This window comes from Triturus cristatus, chromosome 7, assembly GCF_964204655.1.
Source record: "Triturus cristatus chromosome 7, aTriCri1.1, whole genome shotgun sequence".
Lineage (NCBI taxonomy): Eukaryota > Metazoa > Chordata > Amphibia > Caudata > Salamandridae > Triturus > Triturus cristatus.
Window position 1 is genome coordinate 925,195,641 of NC_140590.1, and position 19,212 is coordinate 925,214,852.

Here is a 19,212-nt window from a genome sequence, read left to right on the forward strand (position 1 = left end):
CCTACCTAGGCAAATTAGGTTGAATTCTAGTGCTGGAAAGATAGGATGTGCCAACACTTTTAGAAACTATTATGTAGCACCTTTACTGAAAGATGTTCACCACAGAATTACATTTTCACTGATTCATAAGCTGTCACAAGAATAACATTTCTATTTTTTATAGTCCAAGATACTAATTGAGATTTATAACCAAATACAATTTCTGTAAATGTACAGCTGGCATAGTCCTATGTAGCAACACCACTGTTATGTCTCTGTTAGTACTGAAATCTTTGTTAACGTAGTTTCTTGTTTAACGTCTGACTATTATACAACTGGAACTTGTAGCCTTCAAGGAACACTATACCACTGACATTTTTATGTCAGATGTACACCTACACAGGTTTAATTCGTTTGCTTGGCTATATTTTCATTGCAGCTTTGTCATAAGGCTGCTTGTCAGGCCTTTTGCCATGTTCTAAACTCTCCATGTCCTAGCTTAAGAACATCCTGCATCATATATTGGCTGTGCTGGAATTAGGTTACTGGTTGACTGGAGTAAAGCCTTACTCAAGCAGCAACCAAAATCTCTGTCAGGGTGAAACATAAGCAAACCCAATCTTTAACCTGCGCTTGGCCGTCTTTTAGCTTTTCACAATGCAGGCAGGCTTAACTTAGAGGCAATTTGCAAAACAATATTGCAGCACTTCAAATATAAATATAATGAAAACACAACACAAGAACAATTTGTCACCAATTTTGAAAAGTAGAGTAAGATTTAATACATTATTTGAGACCAAAACAACAAAACAAATTCAATCAGCAAAACTGGAGATATACAATTTCAAAACTTTAAGTTAAAATAGTGCCTAGAAGCACAAAGCGCCAACTTTGGTTATCTTATTGTGCAAGACCAGGAAAAAGTCACAAGTTCAGGCCAACAGTAATGGAGCAATGGCCCTTCACAGGGACCCAGTTAGGCCAGCTGAGCAAAGTACCTTAAACTGGTTGCAGAGCATTGCCAAATCCCGCATTGAGGATGCATCGCACAGTGGTGGCTCTAAGAGCTATGAGATAGTGATGTAGAGTCTGTCATTGTTGTCAAGGATGCTGCTAATATGGGGCTTGTGATATGAAATTTTGCCTTGAAAATACGTCACGCAGTGGCGGTTCCAAGTAGGCTGCGATGCGTGGTTCAGCATCTGGGATGTGTCATGCTGTGTTGGTTCCAAAGCAGAGTTGTGAGGAGATGCATTGCGCTACATTGTGTATGACCACAGGACTACAGCTGGGCTGGCAGAGCACTTTCAGGCCCACTTTCATGGATGCAGGACTGGGGTGGCACCCCTTGGGGGTCAAGACGCACAGCATGCAGCTTCCAGGTGCTGGGTTTAAGGTGTTGGAGCTGTCCCTGAGATTCTGATGAGGAGGTCAGTCAATTAGACCTTGGGTTGCCTCTGGTGGTCCTGGTTTCAATATTCTGGTCCAGTCCTTTCATTTAAGCAGCAGAGCAACAGAGTAGCAGTCCTCCTTGCAGAGAGCCACAACAGTCCTTCTGAATCTTCAGTAGATCAAGAGGTGTACTAAAGGGTTGGCTATGAGGCTTCATTATTTATAGCTGATGCCTACTTTCGAATAGGAGAAGGTTCTGGTTGTTTCCACCCCCAGAGGTGCATGAAATTGCCTGCCTCCCTGTCCTGCTCCAGCTTTTCTGGAGTCCCAAAAAGCTAGTGCCAAATATTTTGTGAGCATGTTCAGGCACAGCCTTTGTGATTTTCATTCATGGTTGGCGATAACTCCTCCCCCTCATCAAATCAGAGATGGCCTATCCTGCTGACACCTATTCCCCCTTTGTCTCACTGTCTGGGAGCAATACACCAAGACCAGCTGCCAGCTACACATAGTCATTTGACCCAGGATACAGGCTGCAGACACCACATTTTTAGGACAAGAAAATGAAATGCCAACTTTCTAAAAGTGGCATTTTCAAAGATGTGACTTAAAATCTGCCTATAACATTAAAGATGGTTTTAAATTATAATTCTATAAACACCACCATCATCATTCCTACTTGCTCCCAAATGAGAGTTACCACTGTAATAAATATAATAAGGTAACCCAATGTTATCCTATGTGAGAGGTAGGTAATGCAGTAGACAAAAACGAATTTAAGAGCTTTTCACTACCAGGACATGTAAAACTTGAAAGTACGTGTCCATATGTGTAAATAAACTGCACCCTGCACTCTGGATTGTTTAGACCTATCCTAGGAATAACTTCTATGTGTTTAAATGAAGGTTTCGCCTGGTAAAGGGCTTATGTTTACAGGCCGGGGACAAGGAGCTGTTTAGAATGAGGTCCTGGACCAATGCTCCTAAAGACAAATGTAAAATACTACAGATGGTACCAGTTCCTAAAGGGAGATAAAGGGACAGCAACCTATTATGGTTGCAGAGAACAAAGGGGGGAGTTAGGTGTCTCCAAATCAGGAATGCATGTGTGGGAATGGGGAGTGGTACTGCTGTTTGTGCTGTGCCCTCACACACCTTTTCAGGTGTAGATCATCATCATTGGGCACTGCTCCTTGTGGGGGTGGCGCTGCAGTCCCTCACGGGCCCTGCAAGAGGGCTCTCTGTTGGAGATCTTTTTTAGGAGTAGCCGCAGTTGTGAATGAGGGTTTGTGGGCCAAGTGGTGATAGTGAGTGTTGTTAAAATAACCCGTTGGTACCCTGATAGGTTTATTGGTGAGTCTTCTGGGTTAGGTTAAACATAAAACTGGGATGGAGATGCACTTTATGTAATTGAGAGGGGATAGACCAGATATAATCCCTCTACTCTCAACCCGTATGGCAGTGGTCTTGTGGAGATTAAAAGTGAAGAGTAGTCGACATGTTTCGCGCTATTAATGGGTCCCTAATGGATCCCGCAGTGCTTCATCAGGACCGTCAAAAATAGTGAGGGAGTGGTAGAATCAGGGAAAGACACCCTATATTGCTACAAAACCTTGCGTTGAGGTTGTGTAAACCTGGTATGGTTTTGAGACACGTATCATGCGTGTACTCTGGTTCAAATCTAGTGGAGACAAAAGGGGAGGGGAAAAAAACAACTTATGTCAAAGCAAATAAAAGAAAACACGGCTAGCGGTAGAACCAGGGTGTTCGCTAATCTGTTTAATTCAATTTTGGAGCCACTCTTCACCGACTGTATTCCGTGTTACATAGTTCCGTACACAGACAACCACTGCATGGGACGCTACCGATAGTTTCCAATCAATGATCAGTTTTTAATGTACTCCATAGTGTTTTCTTTTATTTGTTTTGACATAAGTGTCCCCCACTCGGCACACCTTCAAGAAGAGCCTCAAGACCTGGCTCTTTTCGGCTGAATCGGAGCTGCATGACCCACTCCCAGCTCCTTGAGACCCTCACGGGTGAGTAGCACGCTTCACAAACCCCCGATTGATTGATTATTCATCTTTATAGACCCATTACAGAAAAAACAGATATTTAAAATCTACACATAGCTTAGCATAATCAATCTCCATTGTACATGAATTCTACACCTGTATTTGCATGCACTTCTATATCCATATGTCAAGCATGAATAGAAAAGTGATGTACATTAATGTGAAATAGGTGTAAACTGTGCATGTGTATTTGGGTAACTTTTTGGTTAGTGAGCATTTTAGCCTAAATACACGCCTTTGTTATTTGGCCTGGCCGTGTATGTATAATCCTCTACAAAATCCTTCTGTGCTGCTGCTGTGATTTTGAGGAATTCATGCTCCATCGTTCTCTGCAACACAGATACGGGCAATGGGCAATTCATACGAATAGTCTCTAGACTGATTTTTAAATTAAATGTCATAGTTTCTCAAGAGTTACTTCAATTCACAGATCTTCTAATGAAAAGGGCTTGGCAAATTCAGCATATGACAGCTGAGCAGCAAAATTCTGAATCTAAGAGTTGGAAATGGTACCAACATGTAATAAATCATCTAGAGCCAAAGGCACGCAACAGAGGGCGTAGAAAATGAGATCTTGGGCAAGTGTAAAAACCACAATAAAACATAAAATGCTCCAATGTTTGTTTAGAAGTGCAATGACGAGGGCAGGGTGGTAGAGAGTGAAACCAATAGCCCTGCTGTGGGTGAGCTACCAGAATGTGCAAATTGCTTAAACTAAAATGCATCAAGTAAAATCTATTTTCAGAACTGTACCCCAAATCAGAAATGGTTCCATTTCTTCTTCTTGCTTTATGTAAAAGTAATGAGAAACTGTGGTCATAGCTTGGCATTTAGCGAGCGTAACTTGATTTATGTAGTGAAAAAGATAGATTTCATCTTGTTTTTTGAACTGCTAGTGATTTCACTTGGGACCTAAAATAGGTTTGACAAGCTGAAGTCATAGATAACCATTTTAACATAAACCTGCCATGGGATAGAGACATGTGATCTTGCCTTAAGCAATCTTCCCTAATTATTCGTGAAAAAGTGTAGGATGACGACCAAGTCTTAAGCCGGAGTAACAGTGGGGCGACCTGAACTGAGTCCTCAAAAAAGAGGAGACCAGCTTCCAGATGAACAATAAGTCTAGCTATGCTCCTGGGTGTACCTAACAACCTGTACCAAAGTGTATTTTCTATCATTTGAAGGCTATGAGGGGGAGTATAGCTTCACACGCTGGGCCCCATAGGTCCCCAGAGAGAGGCATTTACTCTTGTAGAGAGTGATTAATTCCTTAATTCACTTGTGTTTCTTAGCGAACCTGAAGATTGCGTCTATGGTCCCTTCAAGTTTACAGGCTCTCTTGGACAAAACATTTCCCAGCTTAAATCGTCCATCAACAGTACTCCAAGGTACTCAAAACTCTTTACTTGTGAAATAGGGTTACTATCTATATTGCGAATTGGTCTTTTTGAACCCATAAATCATTACATGAGACTTTGGGGAATTGTTTTCAAATTTAGATCTCCCATAAAATCATTAAAAATGTCAAGGAGCTACTGGAGGCTTTTGGCAGTATGTACTATTAGAACCGTGCCATCTGTTAAAGTAAAACCGGGACGACTTGATTCGTGACTCTAGGAAGATCTTTTTCTTTGGTCACTAGCTCCAACTCAAGGGCATTTATATAAAAAAAAAGGCAGCTAAAATACAACCTTGTCTTACGCCCTTGTTGGTAAAAAAAGAAGGGGGTACAATCACCATTTGTATCAAAACAAACGTTTTAATAGGTCAATCAAGGCTGGGTCAATCGCTGCTTTTCCCATCATAGACCATAGTTCCCCCTGTCCACCAGATCGAAAGCACTTGAGAGGTCCATAAAGGCCATCTGAAGGTCCCCACCCCTGGCATGGACATATGTGATCAAAAGGAGGCTCAATGTAGAGATAAGTCAACTGGAAACAGTGTCACTCTTCAATTACTTCAGCATTAGATTGGAGTGCTTTGATTCTGTTCCAGATGGAAGAGGCTTTTTAAATTCTCTAGTGGGTTTGATGACCTGTCAATAATGACCAACACGAAAACTGATAATGCCAGCTTTGTCCAGTGAGAGATGTATGGCAGAGGGAGAATTTTGTGGAAAAGCTAAAAATAAGGCATTTGTTATCCTAAAGACAGGTTTTTTGGGAAGGTTATTTTGGTCTAGGTTCGAGCACCTCTTTAAGAAAAAAAGGCTCATTTGAAACTGATAGAGTGGATACATATATTTTGTTGAACCCATTCCCATTGGATTCATTCTTGGACTAATCTCCAAAATCTTACATGAAACAATAAATTGGAGCTGCATAAACTTCAGAGAAGGCTTGCTCCATTGGCAAACACCCCTCAAAGATTTTTGATTAGTTCTAACGTTAGCTGGGATATTTTGATTTAATTAAAATCATATGTATAATAGAGGAGTGTGGCTCAATGGTTAGAGCGGCAGACCCTGAAGCAGAGTTCTGGTCAGGGACCAGGGTTCAATTCCTGCCTCGGCGGGGCTTGGGCTCCATTTCCTCGGACCTGTCTATTCTCGCCTCGGTGCCTATTCTAATCACGGGCCCCACGCTGCAACTCTGGGCAATAGCTTGCTTAGCCTCCACACCGGCCCCAACAGCGCTAAGGATGCCTGGCTTCACCCTGGGGGTGCCCAGGAGTGGACACTTCACAGGGAAAGCCAGGAGGGGTTCCACAGCGGTATGAGTATCAGCGCCAGGAAACCGCAAAGGCGACACCGCAAGGTGGCCGTCTGGTGACAGTGCGCTCTATAAGTACCTTGACATTTACATTTACATTTACTTACTTAAAGGAGCTATCAGCCAGCTCTCTTCATACATTGGTCTGTCCTGTCATTATCATTTTGCTGTTTAACCCAAACGGGGCCGCTCCCACTATAGTGACCAAGGTGTTTCAAGTATTAAATAGTGAGTGGGGGCATTCACAAAACAGTGAAGGACCGATCTCACACACCACCAGGTGTCATGTTTCATCATCATCATTGGCCAGTCCTCGCCCTCTAGAAACTTGGGGCCAGATGTAGGTAAAATCAATTTTGCAAATCCTTAATAGCGAATGTTACCGATTCGCTATTAAGGACTCGCAAAATCACTTCTTTCGAATGGTATAGGTCTGTCCATGCTTGGGGGGTCATTGAAGAGGAACTTACCGAGATACTAGGGTGGGAGATCCCACATGAACCAAAACACACGATTCTGGGCATCACGCATGGGCTGGATGGGTCTAGAAATGAGAAACAGTTGTTTACTACGGCAATGGTTGTGGCTAAATGGGATATAGTGGCCTCATGGAAGTGCCCCGACCCCCCCAAGCGTTAGGAAATAGCGGGCTGGGGTTGACTGGTCCGCCACGCAGGAAAAAACCATATAAGAGGCAAGAGGGTGTCCCAATAAATACTGTAGGGTCTGGGGGAAGTGGTTGGGGGGAATGGTTTAGTCTCACCTGGCAGGTTTCATCGTATATCGCTGTGTGTTCATCCTTCACTGTAAAATGGGTAAACGAGAATGTTGCATATATTCCTGTGCTATTATGGTGTCTTGAGGTATGGTTGGTGCTTTCTGTCAAATCAATAAAAATGTGTTTATCAGAAAAAGGACTCGCAAAATTGAATGTAGGTAGGAATCGCTAAAATATTAGCGATTTCTTAATACTCCTTACTAGCGAATCGCAAATTGAGATTCGTTAATAAGGAATACCTACCCATTCATTCCTATGGGCTAGGAGGCCCATAGGAGTGAATGGGAAGACATCCTCATTTTGCGATTCGCTATTAGTGAATCGCTAATTGCGGGTGCAATTTCAAGGGTGCAAGGGTTCCAAAAGGACACCCTGTTGTACCCCTGTAATGTGCATGTGTGCACATGTGGCGCTCATACATGCCCTAAGGGCATGAATGTGTGCCACATGGCACTTATAAAAAAGCAAGAAAGTGCTTTTTTAAAGGATATCGCTAATTACCACCAACTTGAAGTTGGTGGTAATTAGCGATTCCTTAAGGCTAAAGTGCACTTTCTTTGGTGCTACTTACATTGCATTTAAGGAATCGAAATTTCCAAACAGTAGTGTGTATGGTCGACATGTTTCTACGGTTTGGCCCAGTTGCGTCTGTGGCATTCATCAGGACCTATAGAAAATAGGGCGGCTCCATTTTTACCAAATTATGGTGAGAGGGTACCACTTCGTTGGGTGACCAATGTCACTCTCCACTTCAAAAGGGATAGCGTTATTCTATGCCTGAAAGAAAAAATTATACATAGAGGATAAAATGAGAATTACCTGGGTCACTTTTTTAAAAAGGTTATTTAACCACATGCACGGTCTTTACAGTGAGTGGCTATATGTGTGACACGTGACATTCATCTGGGCACACTCGTGGATTATCTTGAATATCTTACCCTAGGGCAGGAAACTATATGCCCCATAGGAGGAAGAGAGAGGAAGACCCCTGTAGTCAAACTCTAAAAATGGAAGGAAACAGAAGCAACATGTAGCACAAAATGAGCAGAAAGCTTTAGGAAAACTGTTAGCCTGTAAGTACTCCCTTTCTCACAACCACATTCAGTCATTCAAGCATCCCCATCACCACTCTCTTACTGACTCAAGGTGTGCCTCCCGTGTTTCCACCTAGTGTGTGCCCCTTTCCTCCCCGTCGTTAAATGGGAGTGAAAAAGGCTTGTGATATTTATAGCACTCACAATTGACAGTGAAAGGTAATTAGGCGCCCTGATTGGGTAAAGTGGCTGCCAGTATGTGGGATCCGGGGTCCCAAAGTGCACCGCTATAAATATGCTCTTGCGCTGCCTGACCTGCTCGAAGTAGTCTCCCTGTTGTCGCTTAGTCGGATCCAGATATCCGGTGTCCAAGCCGTGCGAGCTCCTGAGAGACAGGCTGCTGCCTGACCCTGGTAGAATACTCCATTTGCCAATAAGGTTGGGACTATCCGGTTATGGGCGTGACTAAGCCCACGTGTACTTTTGATCATGTATGCTGCAGGATGGCAGAACTGCGTGTGGGCGCGGCAACACGATTGCGCCGCCCACACTGATTGGCAAAGGAGGAGCAGCCGATATTGAAGGGCAGCGTGTCAGCGGTATGGACACCTGAGTGACCGGCTGCCGCCTGACTCTTGTAGTGTTCTCCGTGTGTGGTAAATAATTTAATTACCGGGACTGAATTTGATACGAAATCTAAGTAACTTAGCTCAGTAAAATAAGAGGCAGAATCCGTGGTATAAGAGGTTTCTGAATGGGCTTTATTCCAAATGGACAACTCGAGTTGTGGCCTCCATGTTCCGTCACCACGGGGGTTCAGGAAGTGAAGTACAATATTTTATTGACAGACAATCATTTTTATAGAATGTACATTACAATGAAACAAATGCAGGAGGCGTAACAATTGATAAGAAAGATGACAATTCACATGCGTAACCGAAAATGGGCGTAATGAGGAGTAAAAAGAAACATAATTGGTTATGATGTCACATATAGGTGGATCTATAAGATAATACTTGGCATAGATGCGCGCGCAGCAGCATGACGTGTGATTGACGTGCAACTAGGGGGTGAAGGGGACTTGACATTTAGCTCTACATGTGGAGACAAGAAGTCTGGGGGGTCAAGTCAACCTAATCCCAAATCATATCTAACATCCTATGTTTAAGGAACTATGTTATCCACAAAGGAAGGACTCTTGGACAAAATCTATTCTATACTGACTGTGTGTGCGTGCACAAGCGTCTAAGTGTCTATATGAGATGCAAGGGGCAGAAACCTTCCATGGTAACAGGGCTATGAATTACTTGCATGAGGACAGAGAGGCTAGGCCCTTTGCTCGGTAGCTGAAGGAAATGTTTACCCAAACTACTAGACAGGAATGCATCGGCTGAGGAGCGAAGCAGATAACTCGAAGGTGAAATACAGTTTTTTGGCAGGCAGGCAAACCGGCCGAGGCAGGCATCGTTAGCCGCACAGGGAGTAGGACAAAGTTCATGGATACAGATGCGAGCTCAAGCTGAAGCTGTCAGAGGCAGAGAGCAGGGAAAGGCTTGATGGCAGAATCAGGGCCTACTTGCCTGAACTGCAAAATGGAGTAACTGAGCCATATTAAGTCGGTGGCCTTTCATACTTAGGATCGAATATCCAGCCCATTCATGGCGGATCTGACAGAGGACATGTTGACGGTGGACGCACATGTGTTTGCGTCTTCAAAACTGGAACTGGAGGGAACATACATGTACTTGTAACATGCATATAGAACCGTTGGGGTCCAAGATAGGGGACATAACTGATCATGAAAATCCATATTTCCACATTCCCTCCTTGTCCCCTACTTGCCCATCAAGAAATATCAATCTTCATTAATCCATCGATTTGTTCATGGAGCATCATTTGTTCTTCTTTCTTCTTCCGGGATCTTGAGTGAAAACCTTGATGTGGAATACACGATGTGGCACACAGGCCGCAAATCGCTGGTCCACATTGCAGGCATAAGCAGCAACTGAATAGTATAAGAAGGCCAATACCTAGGAAGGATAGAACTCTCCATCCCCAGGCTGATATCACGCTCCAAAACCACCCGGACCAAGTCCAAGTGCCTGGATTCTGGTGTATTTGGCTCACAATCTTATGAAGGCGAGTTATAGCTTTATATACAGATGGCGAATTTTCTGGTATGAATACGCACCAGCTGGATCCAATGACCCTACAAGCTCCGCCCCTATCGGCCAGGATGACGTCAAGGACAAGACGATTTTGAAGAACAACAATCCTCATCGCAGATTGCTCCTCTGTCAAGTTGCCTAGGGCGGCAATAGTTTCATTTACTACAGCTTCAAGAGTCCTAGTTAATCTACGTATTAGCTTACTATTTGAAATTGTACCTATATAGGGAAAGATGCCTTTATTGAAATCTACATACTTGTCCCATGCCGTCTCAGTGTAATCGACAATTGGGAGATCTCTCCTTTCTCTATTGTGTACTAAATGAACATTTCTGTGATAATCTGGAGGTGCTAGAAAAACAGGTGGCAAAAGGAATGCAACGTAACAGGTACCATCCCAATCTAGAGGCAAACGCATATATGCAGTCTGACCACATATAAAGTAGGAATGGCGAGAAGCTTTAAATGAAGATTTGCCTTGATCACTGAATTCTACTATAGTAGTGCATTTACTATGGCCCATATGTATGGAACCAATTTTTCTTACACACAATTCACCCTTAACTGGGAATACTGACATGGTGGGCAAAATTAGTTCAACTTCGGATTCGACATTCAGAATCATGAGATTAGGTGTAAAATTACCTAATCCATATACTTCATTTTCTAGATCAGTTCCTGTTCTTTTGGGGCGACCCTCCTTGTCAGGGTAGCAGACTTTGAGTAAAACTAGGTTCAGGTTTCCCCATACCCAATGGTCTTGATAAACTGCTGTGTCTGAGTCTATGGAATTGATTAAACTAAACCATGCTCCACAGGAGCCATTATGTGTAAACGGATATGGAAAGAAAGGCAGAACTCCTTTATGATTCTGATAGGGAGGGAGTCGGCCACACACCCAACAATTAGTGGCATTACTAGTCTGATGGGAATGATGTAACATACTAATGAAAGTGTTATTGCGCAGCGCAAGTCTATAGGACAATTCATGCGGGGGTAGGTCACTAAAAGAATGTTCATCAGTTATATTGTAAACATGTTTAGAAATAGGATAATATATATGCAACAATATACTTGCAGTGATTATTATAAAACTCAAGAAAAACAAAATTAATAACGTTACTATACAATGGCTACGCAGTGATTTACAATACGCATGTCGTTTCAACATTTTTCGCGTTTTTCCTTGATTCAGGTCTAAGGGATACATGTCGGAGACAAATTCGACCGCTTCACCTTGGAGAGGACTTAAACAATCAAACTGTCCGACGGTTTAGACCTGAGTTTCAGTTTGTAAAGCTCCTGACTACTGGCCTCAGCCAAAGGTAGCTTTGAGTCAATGGGTGAAGACACACGAGGTGCACTATTTACATCCGAAGGAAGTCCATGAAATTTCTTGATATGACTTGAATGCACCCATCCTTTTCTGCCCTCGATCTTCACGGCTGTCCTTGTAGTGAGCAGGACCAATTGGGGTGACTTCCACCTGGGCTCCAGCTGAGTCTTTCGGTCAAAATTCCTCACTAGGACGAGATCCCCCGGAACTACATCATGGGGTTTCACCTCAGTGTTGTCAGGAAAGGCTGCAGCTACCTGTGAACGACAAGATTGTAGTGCAGACATCAAGGAAGCCAGGTAATCTGTCAGCATATTACAGTCAACATCAGTTATTTTACGGGGTATAGGCGTCCCCCACATATTCGGTGGTCTTCCAAAGATCACTTCATAAGGGGATAGCCCTGTTCGAGAGTGTGCTACCATTCTCATGTATGTAAAAGAGTGCAACTGGTAAGGCTACTACCCAATCAACACCTTTCTCCCTACATATTTTGGACAATCTGATTTTCAAAGTTTGATTATGTCGTTCCACGAGACCTGCTGCCTCGGGGTGTCGGACACAATGAAACTTCAACTGATATCCTAGCAAGAGTGAAACATGTTTCATCAGTTCGGATGAGAACGGCTGGCCGTTATCTGAATAGACAACACGTGGTAAACCGTACCGTGGGAAGAATTCTCGAACCAACTGTTTGGCAGTAGTCGGGGCAGTGTAATCTGACACTGGGTATGCTTCGGTCCAACGGGAAAGAGCACAGACAACTACGAGAACATATTTGAATCCTCGACATCGTTCCATCTGGATGTAATCCATCTGGAGGACTTCAAAAGGGTGATCAGGAGGCTGAAATCCACCCTGCTCTACGGGGATGCTTTTTCCTGGGTTGAACTGACAACATATCATACAGGTACGGACTTTTTGCTTAGCTGCTGCTCGTAAATGTTTGTTAAACCAAATGTGTTGAATGCTGTCTAGCATAGCTTTCTCTCCTAAATGCGCCGGGCTGTGAATTGTAGTTATGATAGCTTGGACCATAGAATCAGGAAGAAACCATACAGATTTCTCCTTCGTCATCCATCCCTGGTCTGTTTGGATCCCTCCTAGTTCAGTCCATTTCTTTATTTCGTCTGCTGTAGCATGTGTCTGTATGTCAATTATGTCAAGTGCGGGATCCTTAATCGTCATACAATGTGTTGGTGTCGGAACTATTGGCTTTGTCATGTCGGATGTGCGAGTCTGAGCAGTCTGTTTAGCTGTTCTGTCAGCTAAATCATTGCCTTGAGAAATGATATCAGTGACTTTCGTATGTGCTTTGCATTTCATAATCGATATAGCAGTGGGCAGATGAATTGCGTCTAACAGAACATGAATGAGGGACCCGTGCTGAATGTGGGTACCGTGAGAAGTTAAATAACCTCTCTCTCGCCACAGCACACCGAAGTCATGTACAACTCCGAATGCATAACGTGAATCAGTGTATATGTTAACTTTCTTATTTGTGGCTTGAATACAGGCTTGTGTCAGAGCAGTAAGCTCTGCTGCTTGGGCTGACAAGGTATTTATACAGTTTGTTTCAATGACTTCAGTATCTGTTGTGACTGCATACGCGGCCACTAAATCTCCTGTACTTGTTCTCATACATGATCCATCTACATACAACGTCAGATCTGGATCTAATAATGGAACGTCTGTCAAATCCTGTCTGGGTTTCGTCGTTATTGTAATAACTTCAACACAATCATGAGCTAGTGGGTCTGTTCCGATTACAGGTAAAAGTGTAGCCGGATTCAATGTATTACAACGTCTGATTTCTATATGTGGCTGAAACAATGTTAGTTCGTACCCTGTAAGCCTTGCTATGGTTAAGTGTTGTGTTTGTGTTCGGTTCACAAGAACCTCTACTGCATGCGGTACTTGTACTGTCAACGGATGTCCTAACACTATGGCATCGCTTTGTCTGATTGCTAAAGCTGTTGCTGCCACTGATTTCAGGCACGCAGGCAAAGCCTGGGCTACGGGATCTAATGTACTAGAGAAATAAGCACATGGCTTACGTGATCCTGCTTGTTCCTGAGTGAGCACTGACAAGGCAGTACCTTCACGTTCTGTAACAAAGAGTGTAAAATGTTTATAGTAACATGGTGTCGCTAAAACAGGTGCTTGACATAGAGCTTTCTTTAAGCTTTCAAAAGCTAGTGTGTGTTCCTGAGTCCAAGGGAGGACAGTCGATGTGGCCGCCTCCTGTGTTGTCAACTGAATGAGTGGTTTTGCTAAAAATGCATATTGAGGGATCCACTGCCTACAGTATGAAGTGAGGCCTATAAAAGCCCGCACCTCCTTTTGTGTCTTGGGTATTGGCATGTTAGCAATTAACTGAATGCGGTCGGGTGTAAGCTGCCTTCCCTCCTTGGACAGCGAGTGACCAAGATAAACAACTCGCTGTACACAGAATTGCAGCTTAGAAGGGGACACCTTGTGCCCCTTTTCGGCTAGAAATTGTAAAACCGTCAGTGATGCTTTTTCACATTCAGGCTCGCTTCGGGCGGTGATCAGCAGATCGTCGACGTATTGAAGCAGTGCAGTGCAAACTGGCATGTGTATACTGTCAAGTTCTCGTTTCAGTGCTTGGCTATAGATGCTGGGGCTTTCTGTAAATCCCTGAGGAGCGCGTGTGAATTTAAAACTTCGTCCATTTAAACTAAATCCGAACAAGTATTGGCTTTCCGGATCTATTGGGACGCTGAAAAAGGCATTCTTGAGATCAATTACAGTAAAGAACGTTGCCTTTGAATCAATGGCTGTCAGTAACGATGAGATATCGGGGACCACAGGAAATTGTGGCACAATGCATTTGTTTAGTTCGCGCAGATCAATAACCAAACGATATACTGGCGGGGCCATTGGATCAGTTCGTTTAAGGATCGGAATTATCGGGGAATTACATACATTGGAGTCGGTTTCCACAACCACTCCTTGGGCAATAAGCTCGTCAATGATTTTCAGTAAAGCCCCTACAGCATCTGGTGGTAACTTGTATTGTCGCATTCGTGGTAGTACCACTCCTGCCTTTAGTGTGACTCGGTATGGTGTAATGTTCATGCAACCAACATCAGTAGGGCCTTGTGCCCATAAATGTGCGGGTAAAGTCTGCAATCGGTGATCCATGTCTCTGGACACATAGTGACCTTTGAAATCACGTAAAAACAATCTCACTCCTTCCGGAGAACAACATATAATAGCCCCTAGAGCTTTCAATGTCTTTATGCCTAACAAGTTTTCTGGACATGATTTGGTAAGCAATAAATCTGTAGTTCGTGTCAAGGGACCAATCGTAAGTGGAAGTGGCTGTGATACTTCATTAACAATGGGTTTTCCTGAAAAACCAAGGGAAACATTCTGTGAGCCTGAGAGGGGTGCCCCTGGAACTTCACTACGTTTTATTGTTGTTCGACTTGCCCCTGTATCAAGTAAAAATTTTCTGTCTTGACCTAATAATTCACTATGCACATAAGGTCCTTCTTGATCTACTGGGATCTCAATAAGGGGTAAGTCAACTTCCCTCTCTAGGCTTGTTCATGAGTAACGTTGATACTCAGGATATTCATACTGTGCGGTCTGATACATTTGTCGTGTTGTTGTTTGTGTGGCAGCAACAGGCAGCGCTGGTGCAGCTGGCACAAACTGTATGGACTGTTGTGAGGCTGGCATGGACTGCTGCGGAGCTGGCATGGACTGTGCATGCTGCGGAGCTCCTTGTTCATTCTGATCCTGTCTGAGTGGTCGTGGTCTTTCCTTTGCAATACCTACAGCGATATTACGTTTCAGGACTGGACAATCGTGTACATAATGACCTAGTTGTTTACAATAATTGCATGTTCCTTTTACAGAAACTGCTGAATCTCCGGAATGTGTCACACCCTTTTTGTGACCATCCGCTGGAACTGTTTGGGAAACTAGCATTTTCATTTTAGTGTCCTTCATACGTCTTTGTTCGTGTTCCTGTTCATCTCTAATTCTATTGTGATGATACTGTAACATTTGTAACATTTGTGACGGGGTGTTACCTTGCCATGTACTCTCGAATTTCAATACTCTATTCTTCACTTGAGGCAAGGAATTTTCCACTAATTTTGTCACAAATAAATGTGGATATGACTCACTATTTGCTTTTATACCACTATTTATACCAAAACATTTTTCGAATCTGGCATAGAAATCACTGGTGTCTTCATCTTGTTTTTGTTTACAGGCTGAGATTGCACCCCAATCTTCCTTTTTCGTAGTTAATAAACGTGGCAATACCTGTACTAGTAAACCTGGTAATGCTTTAACTTTATCCCCAAGCCCTGAACCTGCAGTTCGGCCCCTTTCTTCGGCTTCTAATGCTGTCCAGTCTATCTTTTGGTCTCCCACTTCCCACTCTTTTTCCTTAAGTTTTTCATAAATGCCAGCAGGCATTAGCACCTTTAATATCGTCATAATGTCAGGATAGGTATATTCTCCCATCAGTAACATGTCTTTTATTTCTCGGTGAAAACCCGCTGGGTCCTTGTCATGACTGGGTACCACCTTTTTCATTTCTAATAATTCCATTTTAGATATGGGTGTATATACAAAAACACGGTGAAATTGATTGTCTTCGCCTTTTATTGGGTGCACTTCTCGTAAAGGATTCTGTCTATCCATGTAATACGGCGTTCTTTCCTTGTTGGGCAGTGAGAAAGGATCTGGGCTTACAAAAAGAATGTACTGCTTTCTGGATACTAGTATTTCTTTAATTAACTTATTACCTGAACCTCTCCATCTATTCGTGAGTAGTTCAGTCAATATATCAGGTAAGGGACCAGGATCTGAATGTTGGTTCTTATATAATATAAGAAGTTGCTGAATCATATAAATTCCAGCTAAACGCTGTTCATCTGGGCTGAGGTTCAAAAACGTGTGTGCTACTGTGTCATCACCATATTTTCCGGGACTGTCAATCCAGTGAATGGCTGACCTAGCTAATTCTTGTTCATCCATAGAATCGAGGAGGTGATAACCTCTTCGTTCTCGGAGTACTTTGTCAGCAGCTTGGAACGAATGTTCGGGAGACCTCATATTTATTATAGGTGTCGGATAAGTTCTGTTATTATCTGGACATATCGAATGTATCGGATCATTAAAACATCTAGTATTATTACAGGATCTTCCTCTACCTACATAGGCTATGGTGTCCGACTGCCTTGCGGGATCTTCTGATTCTCCCCCCTCGTTTTGCTCAAACTCGTCTACCTCCAATCTCTCTTCATGTATTCGTTCTATTTCTTTCCTTATTTTTCGGCACATTGCTACTATACATCCTTGCTTATCATGTCTCCCGTCTGATATATTCTGGCTCCATCTCGTAAGAGTTTGCATTACTACCGGGTTTACCCCCGGTCGGTCTTGATTTCTGATCACACAATTTACGAGAAAACGTAACAATTCCCCCTGTATCTCCACTTTCTGATATTCCATAGCTCTGTTGATGCATTCAGGATCTTTCCCTGTTTGGACAAAATGATATATGTTATCCAGATGCATAGTCATTCCTGGTAGCTTCCCTAAAAATCCTGCAGCTCTTCTGATACGTAATGATGCCAGGACCATTTCGTCCTCTTTGCCGGGCACCGGGTCATATCTACAATCTACTAAAAGGTCCTTAAGCATGCGGGTATTTATAAGTTTGGGCGTACGTGAATGTGCTTGTTCTTGAAAAGTAAGTTTATTTATTCGGGGTGGTGTAGAATAAACGCTGGTAGCACTTCCGGTAGCCCCCTCTGGGGTACTGGGCGCAAAAGGATTCGTTGAACGTGCTACAGCAACTACAGGTGTGGACACAGCTGTAGAATCGACTGTGGAAACAGGTGCAGAAACAGATGTGCTTGCCGAAGCTTGTATCGGAGTTTGTTGTCGCACAGATACAGACACCTGATCTTGATGTTGACCCCCCCCAGCAGACGGTCTATGTGGTGCGGGGTTAGCATACTCGGGAGCTGCGTCATCTAAATATGAGGAAAGAAAAACATCTTCTGCGGTTCTGGGATGCCCTTTAGGATGTACTTTTATTGGAAACAATGGGGGTGGCAAGTCTTTTGGTATCTCCGTAGTAGCCTTAGGTAATCCTTCGGCCAGAAGGGGATACATACCTTTCATAAGGGCATTTCTTTGTCTATCGGCTTGTTCTGCTTTTACTCGTGTACCCTCTTCAATCAACAGATTTTCTCGGACTTTATTTGCACTTTCTTTACTTCTCTCTTCCTGTCTTAGCGCTTTTTCGGTACGTCTATGCGATTCTTTACGCCATAGCTCAACAGCGTCTTTCTGTGACTGTCTAGCTTTCCTCTTCCACAACTCTTCTTCTACTTTCATAATGCACTCTGCATCCCAGGTCCCAGCTACGGGCCACCTCTGACTTTCTGGTAATTCTTTGGTGTAGTCTACCCATAAATCAAGAAATAATATGGCGTCTAAGCCATGTTTGTGATACATGAAGTGCCCTGGAGTGTCCCTAGGAGGAATAGGAACTGCTTCTTCAAGTACCCCTTTTCTAGTAGTGATCTGTCTTAATTTCGAAAAGAGCGGCATATTGACAACTGATCTGATACTCACTCTTGAACACACTTAATACAAAAAGCACAATAATGAACAATCATTCATACCACAATATGCAGGACGTTTAACACATTAAACATTTAACATTTGAATGAAACAACAATGATGATCGTCTGCACAACTAATCACCAAGCATAATTCTCGACAATAACTAGATACTTCGGAATACTTGATATACTGCTAAACAGTACATATACACTGCTGAAACAGTGCAGACCGGATTTGTGTACCCAAATCCGTCTTGACCGGCACCACCTATGTGCACGTCAGAACGCCTCCCCAGCAATGGTACTCACCGGGTAGCTCGGAGCGGAAGGCCTCGGAACGGGACTGAACTGGACTCGACTCGACAACTCCGGAAACTGCGGGCATCGGACCCTCTGGACGTCGGGACTTCGAGATCTGGTGGGCCTCTGTATACCTCGGATCTTGCTCTCTCAGCTAGGCTCTGGTCGGGATACTTCGCACTTCTCACCGCCTCGTCTGGGTTGATCGCAGCCTCAGTCGCCCCCGCTTGGCCGGAGGGAGCTACAGGAAATCCTGCTGGTACGCGTTATGGTCCGTCCAGCTGTGGCAGGAGACCGGGCCTGCAACGCACCACCGGCGCGTGAGATGAGAAAGTGTCCCTATTCGGGCGCCAATCATGTGGTAAATAATTTAATTACCGGGACTGAATTTGATACGAAATCTAAGTAACTTAGCTCAGTAAAATAAGAGGCAGAATCCGTGGTATAAGAGGTTTCTGAATGGGCTTTATTCCAAATGGACAACTCGAGTTGTGGCCTCCATGTTCCGTCACCACGGGGGTTCAGGAAGTGAAGTACAATATTTTATTGACAGACAATCATTTTTATAGAATGTACATTACAATGAAACAAATGCAGGAGGCGTAACAATTGATAAGAAAGATGACAATTCACATGCGTAACCGAAAATGGGCGTAATGAGGAGTAAAAAGAAACATAATTGGTTATGATGTCACATATAGGTGGATCTATAAGATAATACTTGGCATAGATGCGCGCGCAGCAGCATGACGTGTGATTGACGTGCAACTAGGGGGTGAAGGGGACTTGACATTTAGCTCTACATGTGGAG

The 19,212-nt window shown here is 43.5% G+C and overlaps 1 protein-coding gene across 1 annotated transcript in view; it reads left to right on the plus strand.

The window, feature by feature from the left end:
* KCNIP1 (potassium voltage-gated channel interacting protein 1) overlaps positions 1-19,212 on the plus strand; it is a 1,480,000-nt gene that overhangs the window by 904,612 nt on the left and 556,176 nt on the right. The window lies entirely within an intron of this gene.